General features: G+C 42.7%; 1 long non-coding RNA gene across 1 annotated transcript; it reads right to left on the reverse strand.

The window, feature by feature from the left end:
- Positions 1–666: 666 nt before the first annotated feature.
- LOC148790493 (uncharacterized) lies at positions 667–1,372 on the reverse strand. Its single transcript, XR_016078749.1, has 2 exons — positions 1,093–1,372; positions 667–937 (listed from the first exon to the last, which is right to left on the reverse strand). It is a non-coding gene; the product is annotated as an uncharacterized LOC148790493 (long non-coding RNA).
- Positions 1,373–11,376: the final 10,004 nt, after the last annotated feature.

An 11,376-nucleotide genomic window follows, 5' to 3' on the forward strand; every position in this document is an offset into this window, starting at 1 on the left:
AAATAAAACACTCCCCATAAACCGTAAGAAAACAGTGGGAGAGAGAGGCAGAGAGAGATGATTTCAGATCTGTGGATCTTTCTCCGTTGTTTTCTTTCGTTTTATCTCTCCTCTCTCCTTGACAGACGTAGGGTTCTGTACTCAAATCAGAACTATAAAAACACCACTAAATAAAAATAAATTAATACTAAATAGTAAAAACTGGGTCTGCAGCTGACCTATAACACTGTGCAGAAACGATCGTTACGTTAGTCAATGGCCGTTTTCTTCAAACTTCAAACTTCAAAGTTCAATATCTGATTATCACTCTTTTTCATCATTTTTCTCATCTAAATTAATCCTTGAGGTGACTGAGAATGGTTTTAAACCCGCTGATCTAACTTTACACTGAGGCTATGTTTGATTTGAAGGAAAATATAGGGAAAGGAAAGGAAAAGTGAGGAAACCGGCCTATACAATATTTATATATGTTTCTCCTCTTTTTCCTTCCTTTTCCTATTTTTTCCTTCAAACCAAACATAACCTTAAGGTTTCGTTTTCTCTTCATTTTTTTCTTGTTTGTAAGACCAAGTTTTAATTCCTTTCGGTGTTCCAAACCATTGATGGTGGCATAAGTGCTTCTGCAAGCAATTTAGGGTTGTTTTCAGATTAATTGTGGATTGGAAATGGAAATTGGGATTTTTACTGCTATTGGAAATGGAAATTGGGATTAAGCATAAACCAGTACGTCCTACACAAAGGATGAAAGCAATTGTAAACAAACCTGAATAAAACAATTTACAAGAAAGAAAATTTATAAATAATAATAAGAATAATAGGAAACATGTAAATTCAAATAGAAAACAAATGATTTGATAAAGCTTGAAATTCTACCAAATTGGCATGAGAACCAGACCCTTGTCATCTCTTTGTCCAAATCAATCTCCTTTGTGAAACCCTATCAACACAAAAACCCAGTTTCCGTATATATATTCAAAACAGAAGCATCCTGATCTAGAATAGGGTGGATAAAAACTTTTCCGATAAATCTTTTTGCCCTAGTCAGATAAGTGATAAATTATAATTATATGATTGATCACTAGAAAGACAAACCTACAGGCACCAGCTTGGCTGAGAGCCAAGAATAACCACCCTGATGAGTAATGTGTGAGCATGATCACCCTGTCCCTGTCCCTGTCTGAATGAGTGAATTCATTCGATTCACTTTATCAAGGTGATTTTGCCCATATTATACACAATATTGGGATATGTGCTCTGCATGCTGCACCAATTTTTCTTGAACCGATAACCAACTCTCAGTCTCAAACAATACAATCTTCTATTGTGTTGCTAATGTGGCAAGCCACCTGTAGCACAAATCTTTCTTTCTTGACCTCAGTATTCAGCTAAGGTACCCAGTTCCGTGCATTCCCTCCTTGGAACCATTCAAACAAGTCTCCTTCTCCTCTCTCCATTTGTCTGACTTGGACATCAGCATCTACATTCAATCCTAACTTGGAGTAGGAGGGGTCTTAAAAGTATTGGCAGTAATTGATTTTTTATTACTTCATGATTTACTGTATAGAGGTCTTTTCTATTACTTCATGATCTATCTGTGTCACCATTTTTTTTTTTTTGTAATATTAGGTACTGAATTACACGGCAGATAGTGTGATAACAAATAACATGAGTTTTTATGCATAGAAGGTTCTCTCATGAACGTTTAGCCAAATCAATTTATGAATTCTTACAAGTTCACCTAAAGATACAGAGAATCCACTATCAGGTTCGATTATATGTTTCTTATTAAACCAACAAGAACAAAGTTAATTCAGGTCATATAAGTTTTGTGTTATGGATGTGAGATTGATAAGTTTGAACTTCAACATCAGTAAACTACACCAAGAAGATAAAGAACCTGAAGGTCCCTCTGCTAACTGTTAAGCATAAGCTTCATCTCAAATAATTTTGAATTGCTGAAATTTGTAAAAGATTAATAAAATTAGGTAACAAATAAGGATTTTGGCTATCTAATTAATGAGTAGGATAAGCAAACAAGCCCCTGGATCAAGCTGGCAGCAGGCGCCATGGTTGGTACTCACTATGGACTGATCAGCTCAAGTCCATAAATGCATTCATACCAAAAACCAACAAAACTGAACCAGCATTTTCACTTTCTCCAAAGGGAGCCTAATAGAGATAAAATGAGAAAGCATAGATTAAGGTGGATTGGTTATATGCATAGAAGACCATATATAGTAACCAAAAAATAAGCAATATGCTGTAAGGGAGTAGAAAGGCTAAGGGAAAACCTAAAAGGAAATGGATCAATATAATAAAAAATGATTTAAATGCTCATGATTTAGTAATGAACATGGTATTAATTAAACATTGGAATAATGAATATAATTCATGTAACCTACCTCATATAGTTGGGATAAGGTTTAAATGATTATAAATTGGTAATGATGATTACTTGGTAGTGTAGAAGGCTAAGAGCTCAAGGTCGGGCTGGTTTTCCCAGGGAGTAGCAGTGGTCATCAGGCCATATTGCATAGAGGCTATGAAAAAGCCGGTGGTGTGGGCTGAACCATTGGCCTCTGGCTTTGGTTTAATGATGTTGCTGCTCCTTAATTTATGTTGTTGCTTCATGCCTAAAGGCCCTAAACCAAAGCAAAGTAGAGGTCTTAGGTCCGTCAACAGTGACATGCACATGTTTGGTCCTGTTTTGGGTTTTGGTTCAGTTGGCCCCGGGTGTTATGTGTCATCTATGCAATCATCTTATCTCTTCGGTCACGTTGGCATCACGTAAGATGGATAAGTGTAACTAAGAAAGGAGAACTCCACACGGACGAGGACTGTTCTACCGAGGATTAGGACTTAACCCAAAGGCCTCAATGGACAACCTCATTCTGACAACCCCGGAAGTCTCATCCAAATAGGACACAAATCCTCAACCATAAATAGGTAACTCCCGATCAAGTTAAGGGACTTTTGGCTCTTCAGCCTTATATTGCTATTCTGCCTTTGCTCAGACTAGCATGTTTCTCTCAACTGCTCAGCCCGACCACCGACCGTTCTTAGCTAACTTGAGCGTCGAAGTACCTACCCAGGGAACAACTCCTCGAACCTCTGACCACCTTTTTTTTTCAGTTCTTGGTGCGCGGTTTCATCCTTCCACCTTGGTTTCACCAATTGGCAGAATTATCTGACTACAATCTTTGTTTAGGACACCTCGGAACGGACAACATCATATTGGCACCCTCTATGGGAAATGCACAAAAGCCATTCCCAATTCTCTTTCCACACAGTCAACAAACATGCCAAGAAATGCATCCGACTACTCAATAGGCCGATCCCCATCTTGAGGTCCCGCTCTCACCGTAGCCCTCCACCGCACAAGTCTCATCAATAGCCTCAGTCGTAGACCACGGTTGACCCCGCCTAGTTCAAGGCAATGCAGCAGAAGGTCGACTAGATCCTCATGATGATACAGACACTAAGACAAACAACACAACCTCCTCAGACCATCCCCACTCCCCTCCAGATGCTTAACATGGCCGATCCTTAACAACAGGACCCCAAAAAATGCCGCCCATACAGACATGGGGTGCGGTCTGACCAAGAAAGGCAACAGTCATCAAAAAGATCGAACTCTGATCCTAGAAATACTAAAAGAAAATCATGTATTGGCCCAGGTAAATCCATTATATGTAAAATAAGAGATAAATAAGTCGAAATTTTTCATGACCTTATTGACCGGACCGGGAAAAAAGAAGTTACCCTATTTTTTTTTATGATACGTTCCTAATTGAATAAAATTGTCCCTGATAGTCATTTCTTTAATCAGTGGATAGGAGCATACTCTGGATCGGGATCATGGGGAAGTACTTCTTGATCATTTCTACCAACTTAAAGCCCCCATTAGGATTCCTTTTATCTTTTATCCAGAAATATCTTTTGGATAACTTACATTATCTTCATTACTAATCCTTTGTGTACCTTGGTGTTCCTAACCGCCCACTCATTTTTGCTCGATCCCCGGTATGGTAATACATACAACACAATAGCAATAGTAAGTAAAAACTCCATACAGTTGATCTTTTGCACCCGCTTCAAGCCATGATGACTAATCAAGAATCTTGGGGTAAACTGCTGTTACAGTCCTTATTTTCTAATAAAGAAAGAGTTTCTTACGAATTCCAGAAGGATTCGTTAGAATCCGATCCGACAGGGATTCTTAGTAAAAATGAGGATTTTCGGCAGATATAGAAATATACAAGACTTCTATTCGATTATTCTATATCTATATTTGAAATAGAATTATAAGAATTATATATACATATAAAGTACGTAAGATAAGAAGGGAACATGAAATTTTTTTATTTTCCTAATTTCACGGAAGAAAGGATTCACTCTTTTATTCTGTTGATAGAGGGTTCATGATTACTAATCATGAAAATAGGTAAAAAAAATGGATCAGGAGGAAAAAAGTAATTCTCCGAAACTTCTGATTCTTCCTACAATTGGATCTTATGTCACCAAAGAAAGCCCTTTTCTTTCTTCTTTTCTTATTTGTATTTGGATTCCGATAAACTAAATACTTGTTCGCCACAAAAAAATAATTGAACTTAATGCTCTACTTGATTGAATTTTGATTCAAGGGAAAAAAACCGTGGAGCTGAAATAACTCACTCAGAACGTCAGCCTGATCTCATGCACGTGACAACTGCAACAAGACACAACGCTCTACTCGAATTCTAGCGAAGGAAAGGCTTAGCCAACGAATGCAACAACAACCAGTCTCCATCACCGAGTCCAGCTCGGTTAGAGACCGCCCCATGATGCCCAAGAAAGAAAGGACCATGCATGCAGCCCTAGACAAAAGGGATGTAGAGATTAGGGAGCTCAAACAGCGCCTGACCGAATTGGAATGCAGCCAAGCTGACAGAGTTGCGGCTCCTCCCATGGTTTGGCTCGCGGAACATAACAACCAACCAGCCAAAGAGCCAATCTTCACCCATGACATTGTGGACGAGCTCCCCTCAGCTAACTGGTGACCTCCGCAATTCAAGAAGCATGATGGAGCTGCAGACCCCAATGACCACATTGAAGGCTTCAAGGCCCTGATGCTGCTGCACGGTTCATCTGAAGGATAAATGAACAAAGCCTTCATTTCTACCCTCAAGGGAGTTGCCTGGACGTGGCACTCCTTTCCCCCATGCTCCATCTCCTCTTGGGAGAAGCTGGAGGGCCAATTCCTGGCGTAGTTCATAGTGAGCTAGTGACATTGGAAGAATTTGGCTAGCCTCATGCAATTGCAGTCCGCACTCTAAACCATTTCATGGAAATCACCCTCATGCATGACCTACACACCTCCGCTTTGAGATTCTCTTTGTCAAAGAACCCTCCTCAAACTATAACTACACTGATGATGCATGCCTAGAAGTACATCAACGCTGAAGAAGCACAAGTGCAACTGAGAAGCAAGGAAAAGCAACACGACAAGAAGAGAAGAGACCCTGACGAACGCAAGACAAAAAAGGTGGATCGAGACAGCAAGAGACAAGACCGCCAACCTGACTGAAGATTGAGGACTCCACCATTGACCTATAGAAACTTCATGCCTCTGAATGCACCTCGGTCAGAGATTCTGATGCAGATCCGTGACCATAGCTACATTAGGTGGCCCAAGAAGATGAAGTCCCAGAACAACAAAAGAAGTAGAGTTAAGTACTATAACTTCCATCGAGACCATGGCCATGAGATAGGTAGTTGTTGTGATCTACGCCAACACCTCGAGGACCTGATTAGGCAAGGATACCTAGGAGGATTCATCGACATCAAGGAGAACAAGTTGAAGGAAGAACTGTGCTAGGCAGACAAACCTCTAGCCCGGTCTCCTTGGTCGGAGTCATCGTAGTGATCTCAGGAGGGATGGCCTCCAGGGCGTAGAGCAGCTTGGGCAGCAAGGCATATGCATGATTGCTCGAGATCGACGACAAGGAGTAGAAAAGAAGGCACCAAGATGACCCGATCACCTTCACAGAAGATGACCTCAAGGGGGTCCAGACCCTACACAATGACGCCGTCATAATAAACTCTGAGGTGGCCAAATTCGAAGTTCGACACATCCTAGTGGATAGGGGAAGTTTGGACGACATTCTCTTTGAGAAAGCCTTCGAACAACTCGACATCAACAAGGATCACCTCACCCCGTTCAACATTCCCTTGGTAAGCTTCTCTAGAATGTCCCTAATGCCCCAAGGGAAGATCACCGGTGCCTCTTCTGATCAAAGATGGTGACATCACCACCATGGCGATGGTTGACTTCATCATCATCTGAGTCCTCTCACCCTACAACGCTATCCTTGGTTGACCGACCCTGAATGCTCTGCGGACCTCTCGGTTTCCACATACCACATGGAAATTAAATTCCCCACCCCATATAGAGTAGGCATGGCATGTGGAGACTAGAGGGCCGCACGACAATGTTACTTGATGGCCTGTCGAGGAAAGCCCCGTGCCATAGAGACATTAACAACAGAGAACATAGACCTATGAGACGAGCTAAAGACATAGTGCGGCCAGCCCATCCAAGACTTCATACAAGTGTCTCTCTCTGATGAAAACCACGAGAAGACAGTCTAAGTTAGATCCCTCGTAGAAGATCATCTTTAGGAAGACCTCATACAACTGTTGAAGGACAATGCCAACGTGTTTTCTTGGTCGGCGGCAGGCATGCCGAGGATCGACCCCAAGGTCATCACCCACCGCTTGAATGCTGGCCCATGCTACCAACCCATCAAGCAGACGAAGAGGAGCTTCACCTTGGAATGGTGGAAGAGCATGCCGAGGATCGACCCCAACTTCATACTAGAGCATGCCCTTAGATTCGAATTCAAGGCCTTCAATAATGAAGCTAAGTACGAACCATTAGTCACACCAGACTTCGGTTCGCCCTAGACCTCAATGCCCAACGAGTTGAGGCATTCAGTGACTCCCAATTGGTAGTCAATCTGATCCTTGACCATTTTTGAGAGAAGGACACTAACCATGGTGAGCCACCTGTAAAGGGTGCAAGAGCTCATAAAAAAGCTTGAACACTTCACAATCCAACAGATCCCTCGAGCCGAGAACATAGGAGCTGATGCATTCTCAAAGCTCACTATCTCGCCACAATCAAACCTCGACCCAATGGTCCGAATGGATACATTGGCTCAGCCTAGCATCTCGGCAATAGCTCTTCTCAGTCATTGGATAGACTTGGGGAAGTTTATCCTGCCAAAAATGACACTAATGTGCTACCAAGTTGGTTGGGGTAGCTTGTCTCAGCTGCCAGGGTTACACCCGAAGCACATGTAGTGTGTGTTTGTATGAATCACTGAACCTGGACTATTTTCCAGTTATGCCCTAGACCTTGGAGACTGCTAGGCAAAATTGGAAAGTTACACCTAACCCCTAGACTCGATTATGGTACTGCATTGGGTGTCGGATTAAGCTATCTTTGATATGCCAATCAGTAAGGTACTTCGGGGGTCAAAACGTGGGTATGTTGGGGCAGTTTGAGAATTCACTCGACTAGGTGATCATAGTAACAGAATCAGCCCCTTTGTCGGACAAAGTGAATGATCGAGACTGCACTCTCTTTGATGGATTCCAAAACTACCGGCAAATGATTTCAAACTTGTTTGAGTTTTGTTTTGCAAAAATATATTTATATGAATATATATATATACATATATATATATATATATTATGTTTTTAAGAAAAAAGTTTGCAAAAGGTTTTAATTCCCAAGATCCATCTGAGTAGAGAGTGTAACACTACACTTTGCATCTGAGGGGGAGGTCCTCCCTTGTTGAGTAGTGTTTGATCATTAAGGGCTGAGGGGTTAAGTGTAAGACCATTTAGGGCTTTTATACTTGATGGGATATATCTTAGTGAAGTCAATTGTCCTTGGGCCTTCATAGGATGGGTGGACCCGATGACCATTTAGTGTAAATGTTGGGCCCATTAAGAGCCCATAGTGATGGACTCAGGGGTTCACTGTGTCAACAGTGAATTCGGCCAGACTTTGTCACAGAAACTAGGCTGAAGCCATATGGACTTTTGTGAGGTCATTGTTAGGGTCCCATGCCAAACAAAGAGAGCCAAATTAACCATCAATTAATAAGGGACGTAATCCACCTCCTTAATGGGCCTAAAGCCCAAAGATTAATTGGATTAATTAGGGTGTCACATGACTGCTTAAGCAAACAATCATGTGGCATGGGCGAATTTGGGTATGGATATGGATTTGGATCAACAGATAGGATAAGAGGATAAGTCTTATCTACTTAAAGAGTCTAGATCCAAATAAAGATTTGGATTAGGAAACTTCTAATTGGATTATGAGAGCTACTATTTAAGGTCTATAAATATGAGAGTGTGAACTACTCCACTTTACATGCATCACTACTCTCAGTTCTCCCTCTATCCTACTCTTGCCACCATACATGCCCAATTTGTTCTCCACCTTTTGGACTAATAGGGATCAATTCCTACCTCTGATTTTGCAAGAAAATCATATTAGGTTTCGTGCTCATACTCCCTTACTCTGTCCAAGCTGTTGGATTGTAATTCTTGGAAAAGAACTACTACATTGCTAAACCTGCTTCATTCTATGTTGTGCCATCTTTAGTGGAAGCGGGTTTTGGTACCCTCTTTGGGCATGAACACCTACTTTGAGAACTACACGTGTAGATTCCGTATCAGGTATTCTTCTCCCTTTCTTTTGGTTTTAGATTTGGTATTGTTTGGTGCAAGAACGATCCTTGAAAAATGTAGTTTTTCTAAAACTAGGAATACAATTCTCAGAAGGGAGAAAAAATTTTTTGAAATTTCACCCAGCCATCTAGCATGGTTTGGCCATCCATACGATGGATTTCCCCTTCCTTTACAAAGTAATGGACAGACCAAAGTGACCAACCGAATCCTATTGCACGACTTGAAGACAAGACTTGACAAGGCCAAGGGAAGTTGGGTTAAGGAACCAATAAGCATTCTCTGGTAGTATAAGACAACACTGCGGATAGCTACCAAAGAGACACCATTCAGCCTAGCATATGGGGCCAATGCCATGATTGCTGTAGAGAAAGGCTTCCCAACTCTCTAGACCAATCTCTACGATGATGAGCAGAACAATGAGGACCTTCGCGTAGAGCTCGACCTAGTGGAAGAAGCACACGACTATGCATACATCAGGATGGTAGTGTTGTAGCACCGAATGGCTAAGTACTACAACTCCAAAGTCCGAAGAAGAGAGTTTAAGACAGGCGACCTCAACCTTTGCAAAGTCATAGTACTCGCGCTAGTAGAAGGAAGCTTGGACCAAACTGGGAAGGACCGTACAAAGTGACCAAAGTCCTCAAACCTAGTACCTATAGACTAGAAGACCTTGACAGAAAGCCTATACCAAGGAGTTGGAATACCAGGAACTTGAGGATGTACTATCATTAGATCACACTGATAGCTAAGGCGCCTGCACACTACTCTCACTCATCACTACACACAAGATCACACTTTTTCCGCACATAGCCGACCAAGTTTACCAGCTGACTCGATCGACCCACAACGACTAAAGCCCGAATCAAGAACGATGCCCCCGCCTCCAAAGGTTAGAGGGTGGCCATTGAACTTCGCACACCTAACTAACAGTTTGTCAGAGTAGAGCCAACCAAGGAACACCGCTTGCCCAAAAAGAGTGTGAAGTTCCTCAAAACCAGCTACCACTGAGCATCCCTTAAGCGATGAGAGCTCGGAAGCACCTCAGCCAGCACAAAGCTAAAGTCTAGGACATTGAGATCTCGACTACCCTAGACCTCAGCCAGAATAAGACCGAGGCTTACGACTAACCCGCTCGTTCAAGTTCAACAAAATAATAGGAGAAAAGGAGCAAGCGAGGGCACACTGCTTGGAACAAAAAGTTTTCTTTTCATTAATTCAAAATATTTACAAGTCAAAAGGCTTAGCATACCGAGCCTATACATTGCACAAAAAAGAAGACAACTCAAGCAAGGTGGAACAAGACAATGGCAGCAGCAGCAGACAGATACTTCATCTCTCGGTTGGATGCTCCTCAGCCTCCTCAAGCACCTTGACAACGACAGTGCCCTCCTTGCCAGGTTTAGGGGGATCATATGGGTTCAAACCCCCACAACCTCAACAGCATCAGGAAGCCGACGCATGATCCTCTTCCGAAAATGGTTAAAGCCTTCCTCCCAGGAACGAGAAGCCCAATTGTCCAGCTTGATTTGGTAGGCATCTGAGGCCTTGTATTTGGCAACCCCTTCCTCCTCTGCCCGAGCAACCATCTCCTTGGCCTCCTTCCTCAAGGCTTCTCGTGCCTCCTTCAGCTTGGAGACACAACCCTTCAACTTGCGAGCGGTGTTGCTCTTCTCATCAATAATGTGCTCCATCATGTCGATCCTCTCAATCATCCTAATTGATGTCTTCTCCTCCTCGGTGAGCTTAGTCGCGTTCGGTGCCTTCACCTTAGTCCTTGGCTATTGAAGTTCAGTCGGTAAAGGCCAGTCTCCGAGACAATACACAAAGAAGAACCTCCCCTTCCAACACTTCAATGAAGATGGGGCCCTGACCAACACCTTATTATGCTGCCGGACCGAGAAATAATAATATCCCTGCTGGTGATGTTTCAGTTGAAGGAAGTAAACGAACATCAGCAGGGTAATCTCAAGGCCGTGGACCGAATGGTAACATAAAAGGCTCACTATATATCTATAGGAGTTCAATAACAACTAGACAGGTAGGACACAGTACCACTTGAACACCTTGGCAATCCCCTCACTCAAAGGAAACCTCAGCCCGACAATCATTCTATGCTCATATACACAAAGATCGCTTGGCCAAGCTGAGGTGGCTCTCTCACCAATGCCTGGACAACGAAGTTCGTACTCCTCCAGTATACAATATAGGGCCTTGATCCCTGCCAAGTCCCCAAGTGTTAGACAACACAGGGTGGATCCAAACCGATTGCTAGCCCGCAGAGGGAGGTTGACCCCCTCCTCGGTCAATAATTCGACCTTGGCCTCCTAATTTGTGACCCCCTCAAGATCAAAGGCATCATTCTTAAACTCTTTGGCCTCGGTCCCCTGGACATCAGCCTCACGGATAGTGAGCACGGTAGCCTCGACAAGAGACCCCGACTCAGACTCACTACTATAGGATGAAGAAGAAGAAGAGGAGGAAGATGGGCAGGAGAAGTCAATGGACGAAGAAGAAGACATCTTACCAGATTTGTTGAAGATTAGATCACAAAACTGAAGCAACACTGAGTCGAAGACTACTTCTCATAGAGCACTACAAGGACTCCCTTCACAAATGACAAAGTGAAAA

This window comes from Nelumbo nucifera, chromosome 7 (assembly GCF_055504915.1).
Source record: "Nelumbo nucifera cultivar China Antique chromosome 7, China Antique-T2T, whole genome shotgun sequence".
Classification (NCBI taxonomy): Eukaryota; Viridiplantae; Streptophyta; class Magnoliopsida; order Proteales; family Nelumbonaceae; genus Nelumbo; species Nelumbo nucifera.